This window comes from Bombina bombina, chromosome 1, assembly GCF_027579735.1.
Source record: "Bombina bombina isolate aBomBom1 chromosome 1, aBomBom1.pri, whole genome shotgun sequence".
NCBI lineage: Eukaryota > Metazoa > Chordata > Amphibia > Anura > Bombinatoridae > Bombina > Bombina bombina.
In genome coordinates, this window is record NC_069499.1 from 1,255,265,519 (window position 1) to 1,255,283,797 (window position 18,279).

Here is an 18,279-nt window from a genome sequence, read left to right on the forward strand (position 1 = left end):
ACTTCCTATGCGGATGCGAGTAAAAGGTATAGTTCCTGGCTGTAGGGTGATAAGTGCGCCAAATATCATGTAATACATGATCTTTTAAGGACTTGATGAGGTGTTTGATAACCTTGTGGGGAGTGCTGGAGAGGCCATCAGATGTGTCCAATGCGGGGCACAAAGATGCATTAAAATCACCACCCAGGTATAGAATTCCCTTCTGTACTTCTAAGATTTTGAGCATAACCATTTTAAGGAATAGATCTTGCGCTGTATTTGGGGAGTAGAGGTTGGCCAGGGTAATGGGTCTACCATACAGCGTTCCCGTCAGTATCAAATATCTGCCATTAGGGTCTCTGACTACGTGCTCTAATTGGAAGGGTACTGATGATCGGAATAAAATGCCCACCCCATTTTTTTTGGAAGGCCCTGATGCGAAATAGGCTACTGGGAAATGTCTATTGAACCATTTAGGTTCCCTGAGTCTGGAGAAATGTGTCTCCTGTAGCAGTATGATGTCCCCACCCATTCTATGGAGATCTCTAATGATTAATGATCGCTTCTCCGGACTGTTGAGGCCCTTAGTATTTATGGTTAACAGTTCGATGTGGTGTTTCCTCTCTTGGGGGTGTAGATAAGCCATATCTGCCCCAGGAGGTATGAAGAGGGAAAGAAAAAAAAAAAAAAAAAAAAAAAAAAAAGGGGGGAAAGAGGGGTTTGAGGAGATATATGGAGTTAGTTGAAAAAGATAAAGTAGGATAGTTGGATTTAATTAGATGAAGAAAGCTGATTAGTGAAGGGGGGGGAGGGAAGGTGTGGTGGTAGAATGTATAGAAGAATAGAGAGTGGGATGTAACCCACCAAATGTCACAGTTGACTCTGGGGGGTAAATATACAGTTAGGAAATTTGAAAAACAAGATCAACAAAGTTGTACAACAGGGGGTAGTAACCCCAATACTCTCATATATAGATATTTTGACGTATATGATTAGCTTTGTGGGTGTTTGTAACTCAATAACATTTTAAATCAAACCGTTGTTAGAATTTAAACATGAACAGTAACAGAGGTTTAGAACCAGAAAAATACATAATGTCCCTCCAGCAAATGACGAAACATATATTCCTACGCCAGGATTCAACCATAAAATCTGAAGTTATATCTGAGACTAAGACCCTCCTTAGTTCATGTTAAAAGGTTCCACTAGCTTCTATATTCTTTATAGGAGACTTGGAGTAACATGAGATAAGCAACATATAAGTGCCTAGTGAGACTGACTGGACAGGATTTTAGTTTAGTACTCCGTTAGTCGTAATGAAAGAGTCAGCACGACCAGGCATACAAAAGCTCACCTGAGTTATTACTAATGCAGCGCGATTTATGGTGGTTTATACTAGGCAGATCTGTCCCTTCCACAGTATATCTAAATAGTAGTTCCTACAAATTGCACTGGCTGAGGGGGTTTATCATGTATATTTAATCCTTCAATATGGCTAGTATGTGCTCCTTTTACCCATTGTCACTGCCTTTTCACTCGTGCATACTGCATTGTGCTTTACTATTTTATTAGTGTTAGTCATAGGAAAACTTAGGGGAGGGTCTATTCAATCTGGTTACGCTTGAGTATCCCTGGACCTATGACAGATATTCTTAAATATAAAATAATTAAAACAATTCAACACTGTTTTCCTGTTAACATTAGACACATCACGCAACATCATAACATAAACATTATATGCAGAGTTCAACAGTCCACATTTACAACCTAGGTACTATGTTCCGGCAATCCGCTGTACAGCGGTCAAAGTCTAGGATGGCCAAGTTGTAAGTTCAAGCTCCACCAGAAATGTTCTCTATTGAGGTGCGTGGGCCATATCTGCCACCCCATGCTAAACTCGCCAAACAGTGGGTGCCAAAACATGTTGGTTGGCGAACAAGAGAAGAAAATAAACTGTACTTATCTGTCCAGGGACACAGCTCAGGTAGGAAGTCTCAAGTAGGGGGTCATTTCAAGTAGCCACTATTCACCATGCCATCTGTCATATTCTTCAAGGGTTCTTTAAAGTTGAGGTCTGCACTTTTAGACGGGTCTCGGCCTAATTTCCTCGTGGCATTCTCCTGAACCAGCTGGAGCCGGGGCTACTGCTGCATTTAGTGGTCTAATCCGTAGGCCCAGGGCTTGGTTGAAAGTAGGGAGATCTGCAGGTGTTTTGAAGACAGCTGTCGTTCCATCTTTGGTGGCTATGATACAAGTGGGAAAACCCCACCTATATTGGATTTGTTGCTCCTTAAGGGTAGTGGTGATGTATCGTAGCTCCCGTCGCTTCTGAAGGGTAGCCGGACACAAATCTGTAAAGATCTGAATTTCTGCCCCCTCAAACATCAGTGGGTGTCTGTTCCTGGAATGTCGGAGAAGTTCCTCCTTATCTTTGTAAGATAGGAGTTTAATAATGATGTCTCTGGGCGGCGCTCTGGCTGGTGGTCTGGGCCGCAGTGCACAATGGGCTCTTTCTACTTGGATTTCTGCTGCGTTTGGAGTGTTTTTAAGGAATTTAAATAGCTCTTGAATATATTGTCCTATTTCAGGTGGACTTACTGCCTCTGGGACCCCACGGAGCCGCAGATTGTTCCGCCGGCTCCTGTTTTCTAAATCTTCTATTCTCTCTGTCAGGTTTAGTACTATTGCTTCCTGCGACTGCACACAGCTTGTTTGATGTTGGAGATCAGAGCGCAAGGTTTCCTGTACTTCCTCAACCTGTGACACCCTGTGATCCACCGCAGCGATGTCTTTTTTTAATTCACCAAACATGAGCTTCACATCCATCATAGCTTCTTTTATGTCATTTTTAGATGACAGGTGTTTAATGTCATTTTTGGTAAGGAAGCCATAGTGTGCTAGATCTGAGCTTTGAGCAGCGCCTGGTTGTCCGCCAGTGTCTGAGATATCTCTGGTAGTGCTTGGGTTTAGCTCAGAAGGTATTAAATAATTCTCCATATTTGAAGACTGTGAGCTCTTTGCTGGTTTAGACATTCTCCTGTTAGACATCTCACAGGGATTATCACTGCAGGCTAGGAGGCACTGTGTTTTTAATGCTCCTTTCAAATGTTCGTGGCAACTTAATCAGTGCTGTAGCACTCCACTTAGTCTTCTTCTACAGCAGTGATACTAATGGTATCCTAGGGGCCCTTTATTGACAACCGTGTAGTCCCACTGTACTCTCTGTATACTGTATTAGTGCACTTTCTGGCCCCGACTCTCCACTGCTGCCAGATAGAATTACTTCCACTATATTTTGCACAGTAGGGTTTTATGTGGTGGGTCTGTGTAGGTCATGTCACTCATGTATGTGTTGCAGTTTTCTGACCGTTAACACTTACCCAGTCTGAGGGGGTCACACTGTCTTATTTCTATGTCCCAGCCGTTTATTTTATAGCCAGCCAGAGAGCTCACGCGAATAAGTTTACTTTTAATTCATAATATGAGCAGTAAGCCAGATGAGCGCAAACCCTAGCGTTTGACATTAAACCCAAAAAATTTCATTCATGATTCAGATAGCGAATGTAATTTTAATCAACTTTCCAATGTATTTCTATTATTTAATTTGCTTCATTTTTCAGATATCCTTTGTTTGTTTGCTGCATTGATTCTCTGTTAAAGTAAGATTGTCTGTTTAAGTATAATAGTTAGCTAACCAGAGTAGTTAGGCAACCAAGGGGTTGGAGTAACCAAGAGGAAATATAATTATTTTATACTTTTAAGTTAAACCTTTTAGTAAGTATGTGTGAGAATCTCATTCAGTGTACAGCTTGCCACATGTTTGCATCACTGGAGCAGCCACTTCAGGGATTATATGTCTGTGGCAAATGTGAGCATATTGTCTCTTTAGAAACTGCATGAAATTCAGACAGTTGAAATGGATAGGACGGAAATGGTTGTTAATGGTTCTAGCAGTAGAAATGTGTAGGATTCAGATGAAGAGACTCCAGGATGTAGCTGGGTCACAGTAAGAGGGCGAAGTAAAGGTAAGCTCTATTCTGAGCTGTAAACCCCAGCAGATTTGCCAGATTAAGTGAAGATGTTGGGGATATCAGTTCAGGGGTGTCAGTGTCAGAGAGAGCTGTGTTGCCTACTATAGTGAAAAGTCCTTTACCTGTGGAAGAGGAGCATACTATGGTGGGCAGTCCCTCAGACATGGTAGAGGGGCATACTATAGTTAACAGTTCTTCAGTCATGGAAGAGGGGCATACAAGTCAGGACCTGAGGCAGATATTGGTGGTAGGAGACTATTATTAGGAAGGTTGATAGGGCAATTTGTCATCCAGACCCTTTAAATAGAACAGTTTGCTGTCTTCCAGGGGCTTGTGTTAGGCATATTGTGGAGCGTATTGATAGATTGTTAGAGGGATGTGGGTCTGATTCTGCAGTCATGGTGCATATTGGTACTAATGAAGGAATCGGCGGGAGATGGAGAGTCCTAAAAAATGACTTCAGAGAGTTATGTAGCAAGCTTAAAGCAAGGACCTCCAAAGTAATATTTTTGGAGATATTACCAGTGCAGTGTGCTAATTCAGTAAGGCAGAAGGAGCTAAGGTCTGTTAATTCATGGTTAAAAACATGGTGTAAAAATGAGGGGTTTGACTTTTTAGAGCACTGGGCTGACTTTTCACTTGGGTACAATTTGTACATCTGAATGACATGGATGCAGGTGTGTTGGGGGAAAGGATGGTAGCAAGTTTAGAGAATCTTTTAAACTAGGCAAGGGGGGGGGGGAGGGTCAGTTAGAACACAATAGAATAGAGAGATCAGTCTGTGAATCTGTCACTCCTTTGATATCTCAAGGAAGAGATGACTTAAGAAATGTCACATTAGAAAGTATGGAGGAAAGCACACCAAGTAGCAGCAGAAAGCACATGATAATTAAATGTATGGCAACAAATGCAAGAATCGTGAATGGTAAAATGGGGGAGCTGGAGTTCTTAGTTGCAGAAGAGGACTATGATGTTATCAGTATAACTGAAACTTGGTGGGATAATTCACATGACTGGGCAGTTAACTTAGAGGGGTATACTTTATTTAGGAGGGACAGAAATAATAAAAGGGGTGGAGGAATCTGCATGTATAATAAACCTAACCTTAAACCTACAATAAGGGAAGATATGTCTTATACAGGCGACAATGTAAAGACCCTGTGGGTGGAAATAAAGAGTGGGGAGGGGAATCCTAAAAAAATATTACTAGGAACATGCTACAAGCCCCCCAACATTAGTAACCTGGATGAAACAACTACTAATACAAATAGTTAAGGCTGCTAATAACAGTGCTGTAATTTTGGGAGATTTTAACTACCCTGATATAAACTGGGCCAATGAAACTAGTAATTCAGCTAAGGGGGATAGATTTTTAAATGTTCTCAGGGATAACTTCTTGTCACAATTAATAGAGGAGCCAACTAGGAGTAACGCTATATTGGATTTAGTGCTATCAAATAATACAGATATAATATCAAACATAGAAGTCAAAGAACATTTGGGTAACAGTGATCATAACATGGTCACATTTGAAATCTCTTTTAATAAGCAGTGTCTTAACGGTTTAACCAAGACTTTTAATTTTAAGAAATCAAAATTCAACACTTTAAGGAAATCATTAAACAACATAAATTGGGACAAAGTATTCTCTAATAAAAATACAGAGGATAAATGGATAACATTTAAAACTTTGTTAAATAAATATACATATCAACAAATACCATATGGTTATAAAAATAAAAAATCAATATTGCACTATGTTATATTATTTTCCACAGGTATTTGAAGAAGATTAGAAGATCCTATACACCAAAGGAACAACTAACCACACTTTTTTGTTCTCCATTTGGTTTTTTACATTTTTTCTGTACACTTTTTTCATTTTTTCACACATTTTGAAGGTTCAACATTGTTTTATATATTTTTATATTTTCACATTTTTTTATTTTTATTTTTTACTTTTTGTACACTCACTGGATTACTCACGAACACACATCGGACAACTCATCACTTTATCCACTTCTTGGACACAATTGACATTGTAATTCTTTGACTTTGTTTATGGATTAGGACACGTCTCCGCCTTTACCTATAGACAGTACTCTATACATATTTAGGTGCACCTAATTTTATTGTTTTATCTTATCTGATTTGTTTTATTTTTGCATATACTGTTTAATGCGTTATTTACTGTGACTGTGTTTGGATATATCCCCAGTTGGTCAGATAGACCACATGTTTTTATATTTTATTTTATATTAAATCCTTTGTATTTTCCTATTGGCGCTTTACACATTGTTTATTTGATCCACATTACGACTTATAGGTGAGCTAGAACACCTCTGTGTAGAGCGACTTTAGGTATACCCCAAGCGCTTGGTTTGATCGTCCCATAGAAGTCAAAGAACATTTGGGTAACAGTGATCATAACATGGTCACATTTGAAATCTCTTTTAATAAGCAGTGTCTTAACGGTTTAACCAAGACTTTTAATTTTAAGAAATCAAAATTCAACACTTTAAGGAAATCATTAAACAACATAAATTGGGACAAAGTATTCTCTAATAAAAATACAGAGGATAAATGGATAACATTTAAAACTTTGTTAAATAAATATACATATCAACAAATACCATATGGTTATAAAAATAAAAAATCAAAGCCAATGTGGCTGAATATAAATGTGTTAAGAGAAATTAGGAAAAAACGTAGGGCATTTAAATTATTCAAAGAAAATAGTACAGACTCAAAATTCCATATTTATAAGGAATGTAACAAAGCATGCAAAAAAGCAATCAAATTAGCCAAAATTGAAAATGAAAAATTAATTGCAAAGGATTCTAAATCTAACCCTAAAAGGTTATTTAAGTACATAAATAGCAAAAAATCTAAGAAAGACAATATAGGTACATTAAAATGTGGGAGGGTAGCATGATTAACAGTGACAGGGAGAAGGAAGGCTGAGATACTAAACCAGTTTTTTTCTTCAGTATACACAAGAGAGGAACCATTGGATGATACTTTGGAACAAAATAGAACATGCCAGCCCATACCATTAACTGGGTTATGTATAGAGGATATCAGGAACAAATTGGATAATATTAAGGTAAATAAATCTCCAGGCCCAGATGGAATACACCCAAGGGGGTTAAGGGAATTTAGCACCGTTATAGACAAACCTCTACTCTTAATTTTTCAAGACTCATTATCCTCAGGCATGGTACCCAAGGATTGGCATAAAGCTGATGTGGTGCCACTCTTCAAAAGGGAAGTAGGGATGATCCAGGAAGCTATAGACCAGTTAGTCTGACATCAATAGTGGGGAAGATATTTGAAGGGATTATATTGATGAGCATATTCGTGTAAACAAGATTATGAGTTCTAATCAGCATGGTTTTATGAGAAATATATCATGTCAAACTAATCTAATTAGATTCTATGAGGAAGTAAGTAAAAATATAGATAAAGGGGAATCAGTTCATGTGATATACTTAGATTTTGCAAAGGCGTTTGATACAGTGCCACATGAGAGATTAATGCACAAAATTAAGGGACTGGGAATAGCTGAAAATGTTAGTTTATGGATAAATAACTGGATAAAAGATAGGGAGCAACGAGTAGTAGTAAATGGATCATACTCAGATTGGACAAAGGTAATCAGTGGAGTACCCCAGGGATCAGTGCTGGGCCCTATTCTTTTTAATATTTGTATAAATGACTTGGAGCTAGGATTAAATAGCGACATCTCTATTTTTGCAGATGATACTAAGTTAAGTAAGGTCATTAGGATGAACTTTTGTTACAAAGGGACCTGCAAAAATTAGAAGTATGGGCAGGTAAATGGAAAATTAGATTTAATACGGGAAAATGCAAGGTTCTACATTTTGGAAGTAAAAATAAGCAGGCAATGTATTATTTAAATGGGACAAGACTTAGTCAAACACAGGAGGAAAGGGATTTGGAGGTAGTAATAGATAACAAGCTAAAGATGGGTGCACAATGTAGGGCAGCAGCTTCAAAGGCCAATAAGATACTGGCATGTATTAAAAGAGGCATTGACTCAAGGGAGGAAAGCATAATTCTGTCACTATATAAAGCCCTGGTAAGACCTTACCTTGAGTATGGAGTGCAGTTCTGGGGACCAATCGCAAAAAAAAGATATTGCAGAACTAGAAAAAGTTCAGAGAAGGTCCACAAAGCTAATAAGGGGATTGGAGAATTTAACCTATGAGGAGAGGCTAGCCAAACTGCGTCTGTTTTCATTAGAAAAAAGGTGCTTAAGAGGTGACATGATTGCTTTATATAAATATATTCAAGGCCCATCTACAAAGTTGGCAGAAGCTCTGTTTATTCCAAGAAAATTGTTTGTGACCAGAGGTCACAATTTAAGGTTGGAGGAAAGGAGATTTAATCTCCTGCAACGGAAACGTTTTTTCACTGTAAGAGCAATAAAATTGTGGAACTCATTACCAAAGGAGGTAGTGAATGCCATTACCCTAGATACATTTAAAAATTATTTGGATACATTTCTGTCTATAAACAAAATTCATGGATATGATTGCTAGTATTAAATGGGTCACCTTTTAGTGGGATTATTTAAGATATACTTTTCGTATATATTTTAGATTTGTATAGGTTGAACTTGATGGACTTCGGTCTTTTTTCAACCTCATCTACTATGTTAAATAACAATGCACATGTATGAGCCAATCACACGAGGCATCTATGTGCAGCCACCAATCAGCAGCTACGGTGCCTACCTAGATATGCTTTCAGCAAAGGATAAAAAGAATTAAGCATATTAGATAATAAAAGTAAATTAGAAAGTTGTTTAAAATGGCATGCTCTTTCTTAATCATGAAAGAAAAAATATGGGTTTAATGTCCCTTTAACTTGTAATCTAGCCTAATATGATTCACATGTATAGAAGAGGTACATTTTATGTTATTAAAATATTATATAATTATATATGCCTACACTTTAAAGAAAGCACATGTGACTAAATATATAGTGTTAAAATCAATTAAAAAGCTGACCTTCTAGATAAACGGAGATAAGAACATCTGACATTTCTGTAAATGCCATTGCCTCCACCCAAAACACATAGTGTGTTTACAGGTAACAATGGCATCCATTTGCAGGAACCGCATCAGTCACAGATCATTTTAGAGTAATTTTAGAGTATTCAGGAAACTATAAATATTTACTGTACCAACAACCTGCAATTCTTTTTTAAGTATTGGTCATATATGGTTTAATGAAGATCTCACTTTTTATTTTGAATTTCTGTGAAAAATAATTCTTAAATGTACATATTTTTATGTTGTTGCCTCTAAAAGATTAAATTAAAAATGTATTAAAATAATGTTTCTAATCTGAGAAAAATAAATTTGTTTGCATGCTTGTTGCACATTTTCCACCATAAGAGATGTGAGTTGTCCTTATCAGCGCTTCCTATGTCTTTTAAAATAAATATAACGAGTTTTTGTTTGTTTATGCAAAAATTATTTATTTTTCCCTCACGTTTAAATGGCGCATCTTCATCGCACAATTAAGTTTTTGTTCCTTTGGTTACAAAGGAATGAGTGATGTGATACAGTCCTATAAAACCCGTGAAATCCAGTATATAAGATTATTTTAATGGAAGTCACACAGAATACAATGAAGCTAAGCCATTCAATATTTTAAGGGTCAAATTATGATTTGATTTATGGAGGTAAGAAGAGAAATCCAAAATGTTAGGAGGCAGAAGCAAAAAACTTTAAGAGCCACAGCTAATAAAAATGATCTTAAGAAGATCTCTTCATCTATTAAAACTTTTATGTTGTACAGAGACTCAATCAAGGCATGGGCCTTAGTGCATAGTTATTTAGCCCTAAAATATTCCACACCGCGGTTAGTTCCTCTGGTAGAAACAAGATAGCGTAACTGGACCTTTTGCTCCTGGAGAGAATGGGGGGGGGGATCTGTGGTGAGGGATGTCTTGGTCATCAAACTGTTGCTTCTGGTGGAGAATTTCAATCTTCCCGGTCTTGTCCGACCGGAGAGATTGACAGCTGCTGTGCACGGGCAGTGGGCGGGATTGCATGCGAGCACAAAATAGTGCTTGTGTGCAATGTTTAATTCTGCCAGCGGATTCCTGGGGCGTACAGGGGCGAATATGTACGCCTCTGTCCACCTTTGCTTGATAAATCTAGCCATATATGGCAGCAGTTTTGCAAGAATGTTATTCATTTGCAAGAGCACTAGATGGCAGTACTATGTCCTGTTATGTAGTGCTCCAGGTGCCTACTTAGGTATCTCTTCAACACAGAATATCATGGGAACTAAGTAGATTTTATAATAAAAGTAAATTGGAAACTTTTTGGTATGCTCTGTCTGAATCACAAAATAATTGTTTTGGGTTTTGTATCCATTTAAGTCCTTGTCAAGTGAGTAAAAATGTAGGCTACTGTAATCATACATCACATTTCAATGCTGTATGCCTTAAATAAAACATCTAGTTGTTACAGTATAGAGGTGATGCCTAACTGTCTATACAAGTGTATTTATCCTACAGGTATTGCAACAGATAACTTCCATGTTACAGTCTCACAGTTTGCAACAACAAAAAACACACAACAAAACAAAACACTACACAGTCCATTGCTTGAAGCTATGAGCAATAAAACACCAAACGTTCCAAAAGTAACGTTTGATTATATACAGTCCTGTTTTACTAAGAACCTGATAGGATTATTTTACAACGTCAGTGGTAATGTTGGAATATAATGCTATTGCCTAGAAGTTACGGCTGAACTCGCCTTTTACAAGCCTAAAGGTTGTATCAGCTTATATGTGTTGCTGTAAATAAGAAGACACCTGAAATAATTGCCCTGTAATAAAGGTAAATCATGAGCCTGTACATAATCGTTATAGAACTACAGGACATCATAATACCTGCTCTAGCTCCCTGTAATAGAAGTACATGCGTGAGAAATACACGCAGGTACTGCAGTCATTATTATTTCAACAATGCACACATTCTAGTGACAAGTGGTGCCAGACCTAAAAATTCACCTGGACCGCTCTCACCTTCCTGCAGTCCAGCTTCCAATGACCTCCTTTAAAAGCACGCCCCCGATGTTTGTCATCAAACCATACACACTCGCGTTTTAGCCGCGCCCACATTAGGTCACACAGCCTCCCCTCGCGTCACATGGAAAATAATGAGTCCAAGCCAGTCGTGGCTGGTCTTCCTTATCCAATATCCTGCATTTTTTTTCTATAGATTTTGCCTAATTGTGTTAGTTGTGCTACTGTGTTTTGTCTTTCGTAGGATGCAGTTTTATGTTCAGTATGGCGAATTAAAAAGTGTTTATTGATGACAATAAAGAAAATTATGGTTCTGCGTTGTGCTTGCTTGCCAGGTCGTGCATTACAAGCATGTGCATGGGTGCATTTCAATTTTAAATTATAAGTATTTTAGCAAAATATTTCCTTTAGCAAACATTCTCAAAGTAGTCTAGCTGCAGACTGGAGCTCCACTCTAGACAGGAAACATGTGACCTCCACTGACTCTAGACAGGAAACATGTGACCTACACTCAAAGCTTTTTTTTTTTTTTTTAAATCAACTTTAATGTAACAAACAACCTATAGACAATCATTCTGAAAACGAAACATTTTGCAGCTTTCTTGTTCTTCTTAATGTGCACTCACAGTGGTTTATGCTGATTGTCATTTATAAGGTAACCACTGTGAGTGCACATTAAGAAGAACAAGAAAGCTGCAAAATGTTTCGTTACATTAAAGTTGATTTAAAAAAAAAAAAAAGCTTTGAGTAGAGGTCACATGTTTCCTGTTTAGAGTGGAGCTCCCGTCTGCAGCTAGACCCCTCTCAACATTCTAGTAAAAACCATTACTGTTTATCAGTTGCATATGATATGATATGAGGGCCTATGCGCCATTATTCAACCTTTACACCTCAAAGATTCAGCAGTGGCTTGTGTATGACACAATGCAAACCACCACCAGTTGTCTGAGCTTGAATACTAGTGCATATGTGAGTATTCCATTGGAAAACTAATAACTTTTACTAGAAGCATTTTTGCAAATGGAATTATACAGCATAACTCAGAAACTAAAGCTGCTAGGACTGATTTTAAGTGCTCATTTGTTTATAATTAGGTTCAAAGTTAACACACTTAGGACAAGATTTATCAATTTGCAAGAGGACAAAATTCTCAAGTTGTGAACCTGTCCATACTTGATCGCAAATTGTGGGGCAGATATGATTCCCATATTTATCATTGCAGGACGTAACACTTGTGCAAGTCCGCACCCCTAGCCTCACGCTACCAATTGTGTGAGAGTAGGGATCGTCACCCCGGTGTAATGAGTTTCATCTGCCAACTCCAGTTTGACGGAGAGGGTTTATGAAGCAGCGGTTTAAACTTCTTCATAAATATCAGTTGCAGGCACAAATGAACAAGCCTGCAACCGATCGAGGCATTCGCCTCTTCATAAATCTTTCCATAGAATAAGTTTCACCATGACAGAACCTTCATTTCTATATTTATTATTTATCTTTTACATTGAACAATAGCTTAAAAATACTGGCAATGTCCGTAAAATACCAGCTAGATGGCAACCCTGAATATGCATGATGGAAAAAATGTAAGAAAAGTCTACTTGATTTTAGGTCAGCCCAACTCAAGAACTGCAGCTATTTTTATTATTATTTTTATAGACTACCTGTGGCATCATTGATTACAAATATGGTAGTAGATAGAATTAACACCTGTCATGCCCTGTATGATTGCACATGCACATTTCATTACGGTAAAGGCCACACTTTTTAAGGACTAAGGCTCAGCTGTACATGTATGGGACATAAAGAATGAAGATAGCAGAGAAGTACAAGTAAGTTTCACTGCTTCACAAAATCACTCTTCTATGTATTACTGGTTCTGAGGAAATTAAACAATACTTTGCGTATATTACAAGCAGCCGGAAAATAAAATCACTACTCAGTTGTGAAAAAACATAAAACACAGAGAAAGGTCGGCAGAGCATAATGTAGAGTTGTTAGAAGGGGCTAGATCATTACCCACTTACTAATCTTTCCCAGTCAGTGACTGGTTGTCCACAGTGCCAACTCATCCTTTAGGAGCAGTGACTAGGGCCCACCAAAAGCGTTTAATTTATTTTAAAATCACCAGTGGTCAAAGAAAATGTTAGTTTTTTTTCCCCTGACTTCCAACAACTCTAATCTAAATAGATAATAACTTGCTGATAAAATTATCCTACCCCATAATATGATGTCTGTTCTCTCACAGGGCCTGATGATCAAAAACTCGGCGGTATCGAAAGGAATCACGCAGAATCTTTGGGAGCCTTTTTTTAACATTATAATGTAATGTATGTCTCTGTCCTTAACATCCAGAACGCTGCATAGCAAGATAAACAGCTCTTAATAAAAAAATGTGCCTTTCTAAGAAATGTTGAGGGACCACAGTCTGTCTCAGCCTACCTACCTGCCTGCATTTGTCAGTGACACTACCTGTCATTTAATGATAGCAGTGTTAGATCGCCATACCTCCCAACGCTGGTGGCTAATTATTAATTTGTTCTGTCACTGTTTTATGGGTTGATAGAGGACGGGGTTATGTGTGTACCTGGGTGGGCTGTGGGAGTGTCTGGGTGGTATGTGGGCAGGTCTAAGGAAAATTCTGCAAATATGGACATATGGCTGTCTCAGAGGGACAGTGGAACAGAGCTTAGAAAATTAGGGACTGTCCCTCTCAAATCTGGACCATTGGGATTTCTGGATCGCACCGCCCCAGCCAAAGATCATGGTGTGAGGTTCAATTTTAGAGGGCAAAAGCCATTATGCAGGTGGGGTTGTGCCCCCCACCCCCAGCCCCCCCTTTAGCTTTGCCAGCATTCCGTTATAACCCCTAATTAAATGATGGCGGATAGGAGTCCTACTTAGAACTAGCACAGTTTACATACCTCAAGTGCATGGTTTAAAAATGAATATAATCTAACCTGGATTCTAGTCGTCATTTTACCATTGCAGTCGTAAAAGTAAAGGTTACTACAAGATCATTCTTGTATACGAGTTAAGCACAGGATAATACCTTAAGCAGTGCTAATGTTGAGCTAGCAACAACGCCAGCTCGACACAAACTACCTGTGCCCCCGATCACTTGATTTGCTCCACTAGTTAACAAATATCCTTTACTTAATCTATTATCCTCAACACTCTTAGTGCATTTCAACCTAGAAATTAAAGGGATAGTAAAGTCCAAATTAAACTTTCATGATTCAGATAGGGCATGTAATTTTTAAACAACTTTCTAATTTACTTTTATCAGCAAATTTGCTTTGTTCTCTTGGTATTCTTAATTGAAAGCTAAACCTAGGTAGGCTCATATGCTAATTTATAAATCCATGAAGGCCTCCTCTTATCTGAATGTGTTTGACAGTTTTTCACAGCTAGATGGCGTTAGTTCATGTGTTTCATATAAATAACATTGTGCTCATGCACGTGAAGTTATTTAAGAGTCAGCACTAATTGCCTGAAATGCAATTCTGTCAAAAGATCTGAGAAAAGGAAGCAGTCAGCAGAAGCTTAGATAAAAGCTAATTAGAGAGGTAAAAAGTATATTTCTTTAACAGTGTTGGTTATGCAAACCTGGGGAATGGTAAATAAAGGGATTATCTATCTTCTTAAACAATAACATTTTTGGAGTTTATTATCCCTTTAAATGCACTGCTACTCAGGATTTGAGGATTTAGAAGGGAAATTGACAGCCCACCCCTTCTCTAAATGGACATAAAAGTGCAAAAAGCTGTAATGAGCTATATGCACGCATTGATATAATGCTCTAATTATGTGTTTAGGGATTAATTACAGTTAACGTCAGCTCCAGACCAGCAATGCATTACTGGGAGATAACTGAATACTTCTGTTGAGCCAATGGCAAGAGGCATATGTATGTAGCCACCAATCATCAGCTAGCTCCCAGTAGTGCACTGCTGCTCTTGAGCCTACTTAGGAATGCTTTACAAGAAAGGATGCCAAAAGAACAAATTACATTTGAGAATAGAAATGAACTTAAAATGTCATGCTTTATCTGAATCATGAAAGTTTCATTTTGGGGAACAAACATAAAAATGTAATAAAACAAAAACATTAAAGCAAAAATGTTCTTTTATGATTCAGATAGATCATGCAGTTTTAAACAACTATTGTATTCTATTTTAAAATGTCTTTGTTCTCTTGCTATCCTTTGCTGAAAATAAGAGTGGTAAATTCAAGAGCGTGCTTGTGTCTGTAGCATTATATTGCAGCAGTTTAACACAAGGGATATACATTTGCAAGAGCACTAGAGGGCAGCACTATTTCCTGCCATGTAGTGCTCCAGACATAAGCATGCTACCTACCTAGGTATCTCTTCAACAAAGAATACCATAAGAATTTGCGTTTCGTGTCTGTTTAAGTTTGTGCATCAGGTGCGTTACAGAGCTATTCTCAAGTAGGATACAGACAGTGATTGGCAGGCAAATTGGATGTGTATTAAATATCAATTTACAAGAACTTAATAAACTCAAAATATAATTCCCTAGAGATGATTTAATTATGCACTGGGGGAAAATAATGCAACACGCATTCATTAATTATTTTTCCTGCTTTTCTTGTAATTTACTTCAGAAAATCCACTGCCCTCAATGAAGCTTGAGTGCATTGGGATTTAGAACCCTAACGTTCATACATGGATCACAATGATTGCTTGATATGTGCAGGAGCTCTTATATATATGTGTGTGTCTGACTGGACAAAACAGAGAGATAAGGTGAATAACATTCAGAGTTTTTCAAACTGCTACTGATACAAACTGCTAAATGATACAAATATTGCTAACAAAATGACAGTTTAAAATGCTTTTAAATATTTATTTTATGTTGCGATATTTTGCAATTCTGTTATTATTTTCTATTGTATATATAAAAATAATTTTATGCCACTAAATGTTTGCTGTTGTGTCCAAAATAACTGTTATAATATTTCTGCCCACTAGATGGCACAAATGTAGTATTTACAATATTACAATACATTATACGATATAGATATTTAGAAACATATATGGCACTAAATGTTTCTAAATACAAATGGATTGATACACTGAACAAAATGTAAATAATCCAATATATTTAGTGTGGAAAATACCTGAATGGTCTGTTAATATATTTAAAAAAATCTTAAAGGGATACTAAACCCAATTTTTTTCTTCAATGATTCATAGGGCATGCAATCTAAGCAACTTTCTAATTTACTCCTGTCGTCAATTTTTCTTCATTCTCTTTCAAAATTTATTCGAAAAGCAGGAATGCAAAGCATAGGACCCGGCCCATATTTTGTTCAGCACCTGGGTAGCGCTTGCTTTTACTCACTAAAAACTACGGATGAATGGGACATTGATAATCTTGATTTGGAGGAACTATTCAGCTGTGATACTGATAATGTTAAACTTACTGACTTGTTTAAGACTATGGAAAAACTAAAGACCAAAGAGCAGAGACTGCGACTTGACAATTGTCTATTTGAGAAATATATAAAAAGAGGAATGGTACCTAGAGGTCTAAGGCTTAGAAAATATCCCTCATTTGAAGTGGAAGAAAACGAATTTATTAAAGAATGGAACAGTGTGCTGACAGAGTGTGCTATAAGATTGATGGGACTTTTAATCAGATATAAGACAGAACAAATTGCTGATATGAAAAATGAGATTGTAAAAGTTCAGATAGAGATGAATAAATATGTAGAAGTCTCTGAATATGCCACTTATGATGCTATTATTTATTATTATTATCGGTTATTTGTAGAGCGCCAACAGATTCCGCAGCGCTAAATGCTTTAAGAGGCAGTAGAAGAAGCAAGAAAGCTGGTAGTGAATATTAAACATAGAAAATTTCTGAGAGACAGCAAGGATTATGCAAATAATAAAGTTTATCTCTGGCAAAGAAGACCTAGAAGAGGTAGCAATAACAGAAAACAAAATAGAGGGAATGTATCAGATGATGAAGGATTGACTGTAACAGATAAACCATTAAAAATGAAAAATCAGAAATGGCAGCACCAGGGAAAGAGTAAGAATAAAAATAAAAAGTCACCTTTAGTGATTCGGAAGACAGAGGGAAAGATAGTCTGGTATCTGATACAGATTTTGTTACATCTGAAGAATTCTCACAATCAGAACCAGAAGATTCGAGTAGCACTGCCCCCATTATAGAAATACCAAAACCACAAAGACCTAGAGAGAAAGATCTAGGTGCTAGGCCCAAGACAGCAGCAGTAGTGATAGAAAATACTGCACAAACTGATAAACAGGTTTTTCAGAAAGGTATGGATATAAACAAAGGGGGGGGGGGGGTAAGAAAAAAAAAGTAGAAAATCTAAGAATAACAAAGAACAGGTACCTACTGAGGCAGATAAATCAGAAAGAAAAGTAGTTTTTGAAGGTGCTGTCTTAAACCTATCCTCATACCCTTTAAATGCAAGTGAGATAAAAGTCTTAAATTATGGCCTAGGTTTCTGCCCTAGTAAAAACTTTGATTTATTTCAGACGATTTTAGATTTAAATAAATTCGTTAGACAGCTTACTCTTAGGAAACATTTTAAAATAAATGATGAAGATATTGATATATAATATTCTGATGATGTATTGGAAGAGGCTAGAGAAGGGTCTAAATGGATGCATACTGCGAAAAAGAAAAAGTCCAATTTCTATCCCACAAGATCTAGGGGTCACCAGATAGAGCTGTTTCATAAAAATGTAATGGATGATTTAATAAAGTTAAAAGAAACTGAAAAAGATATCCCGTGTAAAAATAACCTCTCCAAAAAAGAGAGAGAAGCAATAAAGAGTTTGGAAAGTAATGAGTCAATTGTTATCAAAAGATCAGACAAGGGAAACAGTATAGTAGTGTGTGACACAGATTGGTATATTAAAGAGTCCCACAGACAGCTAAATGATTGCAATGTGTATGAAAAGCTCTCTATAGATCCCACTCAAAGAGTTAAAGAAAAGCTCTTGTCTGTGCTTGGAATATGAGTATTTGAATAGAGAAACTTTTTACTCTCTGTATGTTGAAAACCCTAAAATCCCCATATTCTACCACCTTCCTAAAACACATAAAGGTCTATCAGAAGTAAAAGGCAGACCTATAATATCGGGTCTTGAATCTGTCCTTGAATCACTTTCAAACTGGGTAGATGAGAT

The 18,279-nt window shown here is 37.2% G+C and overlaps 1 protein-coding gene and 1 long non-coding RNA gene across 2 annotated transcripts in view; one reads left to right on the forward strand and one right to left on the reverse strand.

Moving 5' to 3' along the window:
* MEAK7 (MTOR associated protein, eak-7 homolog) overlaps nucleotides 1–11,207 on the reverse strand; it is a 133,559-nt gene extending 122,352 nt beyond the window's left edge. Inside the window, exon 1 of the mRNA XM_053700845.1 lies at nucleotides 11,085–11,207. The gene's annotated coding sequence lies outside the window, so the exon portion shown is untranslated. The remainder of the gene's footprint in view (nucleotides 1–11,084) is intronic.
* A 662-nt stretch (nucleotides 11,208–11,869) lies between these two features.
* Nucleotides 11,870–13,492, forward strand: LOC128642203 (uncharacterized). Its single transcript, XR_008399632.1, has 2 exons — nucleotides 11,870–12,053; nucleotides 13,330–13,492. It is a non-coding gene; the product is annotated as an uncharacterized LOC128642203 (long non-coding RNA).
* The last annotated feature ends 4,787 nt before the right edge of the window (nucleotides 13,493–18,279 follow it).